This window comes from Mustela putorius, unplaced genomic scaffold (genome assembly GCF_011764305.1).
Source record: "Mustela putorius furo isolate JIRA1106 unplaced genomic scaffold, ASM1176430v1.1 tig00003901_pilon_pilon_pilon, whole genome shotgun sequence".
In the NCBI taxonomy this organism is placed as follows: Eukaryota; Metazoa; Chordata; class Mammalia; order Carnivora; family Mustelidae; genus Mustela; species Mustela putorius.
This window is the reverse complement of record NW_025422049.1, coordinates 16,404,358-16,418,536: the sequence shown is the minus strand read 5'-3', so window position 1 is coordinate 16,418,536 and position 14,179 is coordinate 16,404,358.

The following is a 14,179-nucleotide window of genomic DNA, read 5'->3' as shown; positions in this document are numbered from 1 at the left end:
CAGCAAGAGAGTGACGCAGGACTGCTGGTAATAGTGGCAAACCAGAGAGTGCAGGGCTGGGTTGCAGGGGGCGGGTACCATTTAGAAGCAACAGATGTTTGCCAACTAGAAATTGGACCTGTTGCTGGGTTTTAGGAGTGGGGGGGGGGGGAAGAAGCTCAAATTCCAACTTTTAACCGAATATCCCCTGACTCTTAAATGTTGTCAACCAACTGTAATCTTTAAAAAAAAATTACCATGTGGGGTGCCTTCGGCTCGGGTCGTGATTCCAGGATCCTGGGATCAAGCCCCGCATCGGGCTCTCTGCTCAGCAGGGAGCCTGCTTCCCACCTCTCTCTCTGCCTGCCTCTCTGCCTACTTGTGATCTCTCTGTCAAATAAATAAATAAATTTTTAAAAGAAAAATTACCACGTGAGCCAAACAGATATGTCCACAGCCCATATCTGCCGACAGTATATGACTTTCAGGTGATAATGAGAAAAATAGACAGCAGGGTTTTTAGGGTGGATGGTAAATGGGGTTAGCAGTTGGCGGGCAGGAGAGGCTGTGTGGTTGGGGAAAAGGAGCGATCAGGAGCCTAAGTGTGGTCCTTGCATGGAGTAGACATTGCCTGAGAAAGGCAAGGTGAGTGGGCTCTCAAAGGACGAGCTCTGTGGAAGGCACCATTTGTATGCAAGAGACATGTTAGATCTAAATCCTTGCCAGCTGACCATCCTATTTTCTGTGGTTGGGAATAAGGAGAGCTAAGGTTTCCTGGACACTCATACTGTGCCAGGCATTGCCGTGAATGCTTTCCACGTAGGGCTTCATTTAATCATCACACTATTCCTGGGAGGTTGGTCTTGTTGTTCTCCCCATGTTCCTTCATTTCACCCATTATCCTATTCTTGCCCCAGTTGACTTCATGGAGCAGGAGCTTTGCTTTGTTGGGACAAGTACCCCAGAAGCCAACGCACAGCTGTGGGCAGAATGCCTAGTTGGTAGCTACCATAGATTTCATGCAGCAACAACTCCCCAGTTCTACAAAACCTAGGACTCCTAGCTGGGTATCCCAGAGGAGCTGCCGAACCTGTTCTCGGAGGCAATGAATTGAACATCTGGGAATATCAGAGTCGAGACAGTGAGAAGTAGCTACACTATTATACTTGTACCTCCTGTTGTCTTAGAAACCAACAGCAGGGCACCTGGGGGGCTCAGTCAGTTAATTGTCTGCCTTCAGCTTTGGTCATGATCCCAGGGTCCTGGGACAGAATCACACATCAGGCTCCCTGCTCAGTGGGGAGTCTGCTTCTCCCACGCTCTGCTCCTCCCCCTGTGCATTCTCTCTCTCTCTCTCAAATAAATAAGACAAATAAAATCATAAAAGAAAGAAACTAACAGCAGAGTCAAGTTTGATGGGAAGGAAGGCATAGACTTTCTCTGCCCTGGAAAGTGACTTCAAATAGGACATTGCAGGCAAGGATTTGGGGGGACAGGAGGATAACATGAAGATGCTAGGGACCCAGAGCAGAGCAGAGTGGAATGAGAAGCTAGAAAGAAGCAAAGATGAAGCTGGCCTGCTACATGAATTTTCTGAAAGCCAATTTTATATGGATGCCATTAGCCTGGCTGGGAAAGAGCCACAGAAGGAAATTGTCCAAATGCTAGACTAAGGCCCCTGGTGTCTCTCTGCCCCACCATTTCTTTGTGTAACTACATTCCCCCCCACATCATTTTTTTTTCTGTAACTACAGCCTTGGAAGCAGAAAGGGGATTGTGAATCTGGCCTAAGTTCATGGTTTATCATTACCTAAATATATATTTACCAAAGGCTTACCAAATAGGGTTTTTTAAAGTTCTTGGCGATGTCCTGTCTGGTATTTTCTTAGGAAATTGTTGCTTCATCAAATGATGGGATATTTATTAATGGAGAAAAGTAGCCACCATTTCCCCATCTTGCTTAGTAACTTTTACTGCACTCCAAACTGTATTTATATAATGTCTTAGGGCTAGTAGTTGCTAAATAATAGGAAACTCTGAGAAGGTTTCAGTATATATGAGATACTGAAACTTTTTAGCTGGGGACAGTTCTGTGTTCACTTTATAACAGCAAATTAAAGTTGGTGGACTTCCCCCCTTCAACTCCTGAATACAATACTTCAGACCCACTAGTTAGTTGGTCATTCAGTAACATGTATTGGGTGCTTACTGTTGCCATCATAGTGCCTAATAGAAATAGCTACTAGTTATTGGGGCACCTGGGTGGTGCTGTCAGTTAAACATCTGGCTCTTGATTTGGGCTTAGGTCATGTTCTCAGGGTTGGGAGATCAAGCCTCATGTCAGGCTCTGTGCGCAGCATGAAGTCTCCTTAATATTCTTTCTACCTCTCCTTCTGCCCATCCCCCCTGTGCTCGCATGCACGTGTGCTCTCTCTCAAATAAACAAATAAAATCTTTAAAAAAAATAAAATAAGAATATAGCTACCACTTACTGAGCACTTAATATCTGGTAGACATTGGGCTATGTAGATTATCTCATTTAACCCTGAAAACCACCCTATCAAGTTAGTGTTGCCACCTACATTTCTTTATAGGTGAGGAAACTAAGACTTAGTTATATAACTTGCCCAAGGTCAGTGTTCTTAAACTGTGGTAATGACCACCACACCGTTAATATCAATGAGTGACTTGTGCTAATTGCCACATGCCTGTGACATACGTGTCATCTCATTTAATTCTCAGAAGAGTGACGTGAGCTCAGTGCTATCATTATGATTAGCCCTATTTTACATGGGAGGGAAATGAGGCTCCACATAGTAATCTGCCCAGAGTCCACAGCTGGTAAATGAAAGAACTGTGATTTATAGAAGGTCCCTCTAAATAATCAACAAAGCTAAAAGACAGCCTATGGAATAGGAGAAGATACTTGCAAATGACACATTTGATAAAGGGTTAGTACCCAAAATACATAAAGAACTGATACAACTCAACACACCTAAATCAAATAATACAAGTGAAAAATGGACAGAAGATATGAGCAAACATTTCTCCAAAGCAGACATCCAGACGGCAAACAGATACATGAAAAGATCCTTAACATCACTCATCACCAGGAAAATGCAAATCAAAACTACAATGAGATATCACCCCACACCTATCAGAATGGCTAAAATCAAAAACACAAGAAATAATAAGTGTTGGTGAGGCTGTGGAGAAACAGGAACCCTTGTGCACTGTTGGTGGGAATGCAAGCTGGTGAAGCCATTCTGGAAAATAGTATGGAGCTTCTTCAAAAGTATGGAGCTACCCTATGACCCTGCAATCACACTACTGGGTATTTACCAAAGAATGTAAAAACACTAATTCAAAAAAATGTATGCGCCCCTATGTTTACTGCAGGATTATTTACAATAGTCAAATTATGGAAACAGCCCAAGTGTCCATTGACTGAAGAGTGGATACAGGTGAATGGATACTGATGGAGATAGATACACACACACACACACACACACACACACACAGGAATATTATTCACCCATAAAAAGGAATGAAATATTGCCATTTGCAACAACATGAATAGAGTCAGGGTATAATGCTAAGTGAAATAAGTCAACCCACAAAGACAAATACCATATGAATTCACTCATATGTTGAATTTAAGATACAAAAGAAACAAGCAAAGGAAAAAGAGAGAGAGAGAGAGAAAAAAAAACCCCATGAAACAGACTCTTTAACTTCAGAGAACAAACTGATGGTTACCAGAGGGGACATGGATGGGGGAAATAGATCATGGGGCTTATTGTGATGAACACTGAGTAATGTATAGAATTGTTGAATCACTATCATACACCTGAAACTAATATAACACTGTACATTGACTATACTGGAATTAAAATAAAAAACTTAATAAAAAATAAAGTAGGTCTACCTGATACCAGAGGCCAACTCAAAGGTCACCTCCTCCAAGAAATTTTCCAGAAACTCTTTAAAATGTTTTAGGTGTCCATGTACCATGTTCACATTACACCTTGCTTGCTCTATCAGAACGTATTATTAACGTTGTTATTATTACTACTATTATTTTTTAGCATTTTGTGCAAACACTATGCATACACTATCCCTAGTCCTTGAAATGTTGTATGAAAAAGGCATTATTAGATTTATTAGCTAGGAAACAGGCTCAGAGAAGTTAAGTAACTTGGTCAAGATCACACAGCTAGTGGAGATGGATCTGGGATTCAAATCCAAGTCTGCTGGTCTCCACTGAGTCAAATCTCATACTTTTCCCACCAAACAATGCTACCTTTCTTCATTTTGTATTGAAATTATGTTAATGTATCTATATGATCTAATTGGCCAAGTATCAATACACTTTTTAGGGAAAAGACCAGATAGTAAATATTTGAGGCTTTGCGGGACATACAGTCTCAGCTGGTCATATCATTAAAGCAGGTATAGACAATATATAAGCAGATACATAAGCAAATGAGTGTGACTGTGTTCCAGTAAATCTTTATGCATACTGAAATTTGAATTTCATATAATTCTTGTGTGTCACAATACATATATTTAAAAAAAATTTATTTATTTTATTTGAGAGAGAGAGAGGACAAGTAGGAGAAGGTCAGAGAGAGAAGAAGGGAGAGAAACTCAAGCAGACTCCTCACTGAGTGCAGAGCCCAGCTCAGGGTTTGATCTCACAACCCTGAAATAGTGACCTGAGCTGAAACTAAGAGTCAGATGCTTAACTAACTGAGCTACCCAGGTGTCCTTATATATATTTTTAATTTTCTTTTCAACGATTTAAAAATGTAAAGACCACTCTTTGTTCACAGGCCATAAAGAAACAGGCAGCAGGCTGGATTTGACTACTGGGCCCTTACAATAGACTGGTAACTCCTTGAGGGCAGACATTAGTCCTCTTCATTGACTTCTTCAGGATTTCACCCAGTGCCCATAGTCAGGACCTAATAAATACTTGTGGAGAGGCAGACTTCAGTTAGAGCCCAGAACCCAGAACGTAGACTTTGTGTTGATTTAAATTCCAACTTTGTCAACTTTCTAGCTGGGTGACATTAGGCAAGTCACTGTTAGGTTACTCTCAGTTTCCTCATCCAAAAATTGATACAGGGGAGCCTGTCTGGCTCAGTCAGTAGAATGTGCAACTCTTGGTCTCAGGGTCATGAGTTCAAGCCCCACATTCGACGTGGAGCCTACTAAACAAACAAAATGGATAGAATAGGTATGGTTTCCAATTATGGAATGAAAGGTGGATCATAGAGAACATAGTACATAGTTAATAGTATTATAATAGCCTTGTATGGTGATAGATGGTAGCTATCCTCTGGCGATGAGCACAGCATGACATGCAGAGAAGTTGGATCACTATGTTGTACACTTGAAACTAATGTAACACTGTGTGTTAACTACAGTTCATTTTTTAAAAAATTATAAGTAACCTGGCTCAACCTAGAGAGCATGCAGGTAAGGCATGCAACTCTCGATCTCCGGTCATGAGTTTCAGCCCCACATTGGGCAAAGACTTGACTTAAAATTTTTTTTAAATGAAAAGAGAACAATTTATATTATTATATTATATTATTAATTTATATATTAATTTATATTATTATATTATATATTATTATAATATTATTATATCACTATAATAATAGTACTTCCCACATTGGTTATTGTGAGTACTTAACGGATTAATAAAGTACTTATAGCAGTGCCTGGCATCATCTTTATCGTTCTTGAAATGAAATAGGACAATCCCATTCCATCTTCAAAAACTTGTAGTTTTACCAGCTAGTTAACCAAATGCAGCACAAAGTAAGTGTTAAATCCTTTGCAGACCAGTGTGTCAACAACAGTAGACTTGGATGCAAAGTCTTGTTTCTGAAAGCTTCCCATCTCCTGTTTTGGACCTGAACTTGGTGACTGTAAGCACTCTTTAGAATCCTTCTAGGAGGGATCCACAGCAGATGTGGTTTGTTTGTCATGCACAGTGGGCCATTGCTTATTTATTTCCGGTTTTGAATTTAATATATTTAGGCAAAGCATGCACACTCCACCTCACTGTAGGCACCACTGTACTCTACTGCCTTGAACTTTCAACTTCTCTGCTTAACCTCTGAAGGCTTTCAAGTTTGAAATTGCTGCTCTAGTGCCTCTACCCAGAGCCTTCATCAGGAACCAGCTACCCCAGAGGGACCCTTGACTCTTCCATGTATAAACATCAGCCTGATGGTCTGCCCACCCTTGGCAATGACCTCCTGTTTTATTTTCCTCTCCTGCTATTCCTGAACTCATGCTCTGTGTTCTGACCATACTGGACTCCATTCAGTTCCTCAAACAAATCATGCTCTCTTATACTTTCTCTCATTAGCACCTGTGGATCTCTGTGCTTGGAACATTCTTGACCCCACTTCACCAGGTGGATTCTTTCTCATCCTTCAGGTCTTTAGCTTAGATATCACTTTATCCAGGAACTTTTTCTGATACCTCAAATAAATATGAAGAGCTCCTTTTCTGAACCCTCATATAATCCTACACTTGAGTGTCATAGACTGGCTACTTTGTCATGGACCCCATCTTTACTGGGCAGAGAGAGGTCATATTTCTCAGCTTCTCTTGTCAACACTTTGGCTTCTAGTCATTTTCTGGTGTGGCTATAGTTCCTGCTGTGTGAATAGTCCATTGGCTATATTTGCTTATTGGCCTGCAGACAACAGAGGATCCACTGGTAGACTCTGAGGAGGTCTAGGGAATGGTGAAGCCATATAACAGAAAGAGCCTCAATCCTGAGTCTCTACTTGGAAGACAGCTACCTGGGAGAGCTGCTTGACCTGCATTGGCCTGTAACATGAAAGACAAATAAATTTTTATTGTGTTGAAACTCTTAGATGTGAGGATCATTTGTTATAGCAGCTAGAATTAATTACCTTGACTAATGTATCTTTCTTATGTCATAGTACCTAATAATTGTGATTGTGTAATTGCCTGTTTCTTGGCTTTCTTAGTTGCTGAACTGTAAGCTCCATCTGGGCAGGAAATTTTGTCTGGTGTGTTCTCCACTATCTAGAGTGACCGGCATGTGCTAATGACTCAATATTCTGTGAATAAATAAATGAATGAGCATTTTATTCCTTTTAGGAGGCATGTTGAAAGAGTGAAAGGAGCCTTACCATGCCATCAGGGCCATGCCACTCAACACTGACTGAAGGAGTACTTGCTTTAGAAGTTGCCAAACCACCAAGGGATGCATTCTGGATCACAACTCTGGAATCAGCCTTATGGGAGTCATCCCATCACACCTTATCTCTCTGTTAGCTTTAGCCATTGGCAGTCTAGCATTTCTACCAGACCAAAACCTCATGCCAGGGTCACTGAAGACTTCCACATTACCAAAATCAATAGTGTCCTTTTTGCCTGCATTGAACTTGATCCTCCAGAAATGTTCAACACAGGTTGCTGCTCCATTCTCCAACACTCTTCTCCCAGTATCTGTGGCACTATGCATTTTAAAAATTCACCTATATCTTTGCCTGCTCCCTTTCTGTCTGTTTCAAATGCTCCTCTTCTATCCAATATCTAACTTTTGGAGTGCCCCGGCACTAGTCCCTCTGGCCTCTTCTCCATCCGCACTCTTTCCCTAAGCGATTTCCTTTGTTACCATGGCATTAAATATCACGGATTATGTTCATTTCTTTCATGTTCATGTCCCCAGTCCAAAACTCTCTTCTAAATGCCAGACTCATGTGACCAGCTATTTAGAGATCTATTTGGAGATCTCAGAGACATTAAACTTAAGCTGTCTGAAATACTACTCTACCAGGGGCACCTGGCTGGCTCAGTTGGTAGAGTGTGTCACTATCTATCTCGGGGATCTGAGTTCAAGCCCCACATGGGGTGTAAAGCTTACATTTAAAAAGAAAAAAAAATCAAATATGTTAAAGAACTCTCCTCACACTTTAAATGAAGTCCATACTCTTTCAACAGGCTTCAAGGTTCTACGTCATGTGACTTTTGTCTACTTTTCCCACCTCCTCTCAGGCCACATTCCTTCAGTCCTGCTAGTCATACTGTCTCCTTTCATATCCGTGAACAAGGCAAGCTCTTTCCTGTCTCAAACCCCTAACACTTGCTGGGCCTTCTGCCTGGAATGTGCTTCCTTTCCCCAGCTCCTGGCTACATTTCACCAGCCCAGTTCCTTCATCAAAACAACCCCATAAGCAAGTCCGCCTTCCCTGACCACAATTTTCCTCATTCTCTGCAACTGCTCTCCTGTGTTTCCTTCACACACTAATCATAGCTTGAAATTACTGACTTGTTGCTTATTTACTTGCTGATCGACTATTTCTCCCAGTAGTACTTTAAATTCTAGAAGGGCAAAGACAGCATCCATTTTAGTCACTCAGTGTATTACATAGTATCTAACAAGGTCCTTGGCACATGGTAGTTACTCAGTAATCTGGGTTGAATGAAATAAGAAGCATTTCCACCTAGCTTTTGTGATTTGAAGAAGATGATAATAAGGTTGCCTCCAAACTCATGCCAAAAAGTTTTTTCTCTCTCTCCATTTCATTCAACTTAGAGCAACATGTGAAACCCCCATTTAAATCAATCCTTTGGGCTAAGGCACTAGCTGGCAAACCACAGCCTGCTAGCTAAATCTGGCTTGCCACCTGTTTTTATATGTCTGAACTGAGAATGGCTTGTATATTTTTTTACGCTTTTGAAAAACATCAAAAGAAGAATATTTTGTGACATGTAAAAATTACATGAAATCCAACTAACTTTTTATTGGAACACAGTCAATTTGCTTATGAATTGTCTATTGCTAATGTCATGCCACAGGAGCAGAGTTGAATAGTTACAAGAAAGCCCGTATGGCCTAAAACATTTACTATTTGGCCCTTTACAGAGAAAATATGCCACCCCTGAGGTAATGTTTTTAAGGGACCTGTTAAAATGCACAAGCTGTCTGAGAAAAGGAGGCCTCAGAAAAAGGGGTCATCAATATAAAAAGAAGTTTTCTTAGGGGAAGAGAGGAAGAAAGGTCCAAAGCAAGTACCATTTACCTTCTTTGGAGACAAGAGCTACATTGAAGTTGCCCCAAAATATGGCACCAAGGAGAGGGAACAGTGGTACTTAGGGTACTTAGTACTAACTTAGGTACTTAGCCTGATGAATGGATAGTGAGAAAGGGGAGATCTGCCCATGCATGATGGGAGACAGGGAAAAGAGTATTCTCTTGCCTACCCATCCTTCTCATTGCTTGACAATGAACATTCCTGTAAGCCACAGAGAAGGCAGCCCAACAGAGGGTAAGGCCCTGCCATGAAGTGGGTCAGGCTTTCTGCTCATGGTTTGCACTGTGATGAACGTGGACAGTACTTGGCAACACTTGGGCTGGGGCACAGTCCACCTGCGACAGAGAACTGGATGGAGGGTCATTCAGAGGACCATAGAGCATCAGGAAAGCCTTGAGTCCCTGGAAGACAGGGACGCCTCATTCGCTATTTTGCTCTTTGCTCTCCTTCATTGAAATCCTCCAGATGTAGGTCTCTAATCACCAAGATGTGAAAAATCTCATTACTCTCAAGTCATCCACGATGCCCCCAAATTCCAAACTTGATTGGGGTTGAGGTTGAGGTTCTCTGCTCTCTCCTGCTCATTTCCTTCCTTACACCAGGTTTGGAACACCATGCCATCCACCATTCTCTCTCATATGACAGGGGAATAGCATGCTCCTGGGCTTCGGGGTGGTTTTTTGGGCCAACTCTCTACTGCGTTAGTTGAGTGTGAGTACCAACCCAGGCAATTGTCCTGCATGCCCACACACTGACACATCTCCCTTCCCCCTTCCAGGCAAATTATTCTCGCTTCTCAGCATGAGTCACCACACAGTAAGAGCTCCCACAAGCCAGATTTTCTGCGTCAGCAGCCCCAACACACTGTTTTTCTTACAAAGGGTGGGGAACCAAGAGAGAGGGAAGAGAGAAGGTACAAGTGGGGAAATGGAACAAAGTGCACAGACCACAAACCAAAGGGGTGACTCTGGTCTTCTACTTCCTACTGGCTCAGAGGGGTCTTTGATGTGTTAGGCAGCCTTCCCCTTGCTACTCAGTTTCATTTCCCTTGCTCTTTATATTCTGTCTGTTCCCTTGTGATTGGGGAGCTTATTTTCTGATGTGGTGTTGGGGGACCCCCCCCCCCCGAGAGCCATTCCAGAGGGGATGCAGGGGAAGAGCCCTCTGAACATTCTCACGGACCTTAATAGGTGGCATCCAGTCTGGTAAAGTTAAAAGTACCATTGGAACAATAAACACGGTAGGGAAGTCTAGGCACAAGATGGAGAACTCATGACAGCGAGGGGACAAGGCGAGCTGCCAGAGTCCATAACCCTGGTCATAACATTATTAATAATAATTATTAAAACACTTTAGATACATATACACATACATACATACACAATGTATTTGATACAATTCTACAATAAGACAATGGGATGGGTACTGTAATTCATGCCATACTCCTGGTGAGAAAACCCAGAACTCTCAGATAAAGCAATTGTCCCAGCACCTATAGGCTATGAAGTCACAGAGTCAGAATCTGAGCTGAGGGGCCTGGTACTGGAACCCTTGCCCTTAGCCACTCACCTGCTACTCAGGGAAAGTATTAGGTGCTTCAACATGAGTAAATGTGCTGACCCTAGATCTGAGAGAGCCCGCTGGTCAATCCTTTCTGTTTTTGTTTTTGTTTTTGTTTTGTATTTTTTAGGGTTATATTTATTCATTTGAGAGAAAGAGAGACAGAGAGAGCATAAGCAGGGTCAGTGGGAGAGGGAGAAGGAGACTCCCCACGGAACTGGCAGCCCAACATGGGGCACAATCCCAGGACCTGGCGATCATGACCTGAGCTGAAGGCAGATGCCCAACCTACTGAGCCACCCAGGGCCCCTGGCCAATCCTTTCTTTTTAGGGCAGGCATTCTGACATGAAACCCTGGGGAGATGGTGGGAAGGAGAAAAGGAAGTAGAGTATGAGATGCTGTGTGTTACCACTCCTGCACTTCCTTGTATGCCTAGGCATGTGCTTCACTTTGGCAGGGACTGGCACAATCTCAACTGGCATATCCTTGGAGGCTGGTACTGCACTTTCCAAAGCCTCTTGGGGTGAGAGCTTCAAGCTGTCTATGTTTCTTTCTGTCTGTATCATGGATTTATTATTTCCTGCCATCCACCATTCTCTCTCATATGACAGGTTGTGTGGGCCACTCATGCTCTTGGAGGACTGTACACATTTGAGCTCAGAAGGGAAGCTTTTTGGTAAGAGACCACGAAAGAGGAAGTGACTCACAAATGAAGCTTTTCAGCTGGTCAGAATGTTCTGTCTGATGCATTTGACCACTGACAGAGTAAGGAAGGAGTCTATCCTTCCCATATTCAAAAACAAAAGCTGCCTAGGGCAACTATCATGATGTCCACCGAAACAAAGTTCACAGTCAGAAACTTTCTGGGATTGACTCCCGGACACCACTGCAGCCATGGGTGGCCCAGAATCATGATGCAAGTCGAAGCCATATGAAGGAACTTGGGCTTCACCAGCACAACCCAGGAGCTATGTTAAATATTCAATAACAAGTCGGGTCCTGGGACACAGCTAGTCTACTTGTGGGAAACAATAATCACTGAACACAGCCTTTCTAGGATAGAATATCGATGATTGTCCCAAATCCACACAGCTGCAATATGATAGATTGAAGTGGGACACCCATAAGCTGGATAGATGGAAGAATGCCATAAAGACAAGCCAAGTCATGACTTTGAAACACAGATGAGTTGTTGCTGAGGAAAAGCGCAGTGGATGGAAGACTAGGTATGCTACAATTGGTGCTGGGGCTGCTGTTCTTTCTAAGAGCATGGAGAGGACCAGGAGACAAAGAGCTTCAAGTGAAACTCTAGACCAAAGGACAACCTTTGTATAGAGAGTGTGAACAATACTCATGGTCATGAGTATGGATCTGCATGCATAACTATATAAGGGGTATGCATATTAACTGGAGGGAAAAAGCAGTGATTACCATAAAGGGTATTAACAGTTAACATATGGTGTAATAAAATTAAGTTACTCACGATTAAATTGAAATGCTTCCTGAACACCAACTATATAGACTTTGCTAACTTCAACTTTGTCATGACAGACAGAAATGTTACAAACCAGCTATGGATTTCTTCTTTTTAAGAAAGACATGATCGCCTATAAAAAGAGGGGCTCCTGGCTGGCTCAGTCAGAAAAGTGTGCGACTTTTGATCTCAGGGTCATGAATTCAAGCCCCACATTGGGTGTAGAGATCACTCACATAAAACCATAAGGAAAATTAAGACAAGAAGGAAATAAAAAGGAAAGATGGGAACTAAGAATATGAAGCAAGTTTCTTTTAGAATGAAGATTTGAAAAAAAAAGATAATATTTTTTTATCTACTTCCAACTAAATTTTTTCTGCAAAGAATGTTATAGGGTTACTGAGATATCTGTCTGACCAATTGCCCTACCTCTCCTGTCTAGAATCCCAGAGGTTCCAAACCTGGGTTTTTAGAAGGCCCATGAGCCCCTTGCAATTCTCTACAGAAGTCTGCATGTTTATGTATGTATTTACAGATGTGTGCACTTTTTCTGTAAAGAGAGGTTGTTCCCCTTTTTAATATTAATTAGATGATCTTGACCTTGGTTGATATTCTTGCCTTTGACCATGACATATTTACCGTCAGTGGCCTTAGAATATACAGTTCTCACAGGAATAATACCCATTCAAAAAACAAACATAGAAGATGTAGACTTAATTTCTAGAGTATGAGGCTGATATCTGGGTCCTGTGGCTCACTACAACTAATTTGTCCCACTCTATATTTCCATATCATATTTGGTTGGGGAAGAAAATGAACCTACACCTATAAATCACCTATTATGTGCCAAGCACTACCATTCAATTTATTGATTCAACAAATATTTACTGAATGTCTACAATGTTTACATATATTATTTTCTTTCCTAAGCCATACGTGATAAATATTATTTTCCCTATTTTATGGGAGAGGAACTGAAAGTTCAGGTAAGTTAATTAATTGCTCAGGATCAAACAATGTTAGAGTGGCAGTTTGAACCCTGGCCTTGTGGGACTCGAAGAACGAGTTGCCACCCTTGATCCCATTTTACAAATGAAAAAATTGAGGCCTAGGGAGGCAAAATTGTTGACAAGATGTCATAAATAACAAGGTGAGGGTATGTACTCAGGGCTGCCTCAGACTTCTCTCCCTGGGGAGGATCATCTGAGAAGCCGGCACCCACAACCCATATCTGGAACTCTGCCAAGCACTCTGGCACTACTCAGATTGCCTTCCCCAAGGCGACCATGCCCCTCTGCTCTTGTTTCCAGCAGAACTGATACTATTAGATTGCAGGCTTCCCTGGGTGAAGTAAGAAATGGTTTCCCCAGCTTGCCAGCTGCCTTCGTGAATCACCCAAAGCAAACTTTCCTAAGAGGGCAAACTCAAAAGAGTCAGCTGTTGGCAACACAATGGTTTGACCTACCACCAAGTTGTGATGGAGGAGTTTGGCTTTTAGCTAGCCATTTCCCATGTGGAATGGTTCAGTGTCTCCCATTTAGCTGCCCTGTGGAAATCTGAGACATTGACATCTGTTGTTTTTATTTTTTACTTTTTTTTTTTTTAAGATTTATCTATTTAGGGGAGCCTGGTGGCTCAGTGAGTTAAGTGTCTGCCTTCGGCTCAGGTCATGATCTCAGGGTCCTGGGATCTCACATAGGGTTCTCTGCTCAGCAGGGGGTCTGCTCCCCCCTCCCCCACTGCCTGCCTCTCTGCCTACTTGTGATCAATCTCTGTCAAATAAATAAATAAATAAAATCTTTTTAAAAAAAGATTTATCTATTTATTTGAGAGAGAGAGAGAGAGGGTGCACAAGCAGAGGGACAGGCCTGGTGAGAGAGGGAGGGATTGAAAGAACCTCAAGCAGACTCCCACCTGATGGCTGAGCCTGGAGCCCACACTGGGCTTGATCTCATGACCCTAAGATCATGACCTGAGCTGAAACCAAGAGTCAGACACTCAACCCACTGAGCTATCCAGGAGCCCCATATCTGTTTGTTTGTTTGTTTTTAATTAGGGCTGTTTGTGGCC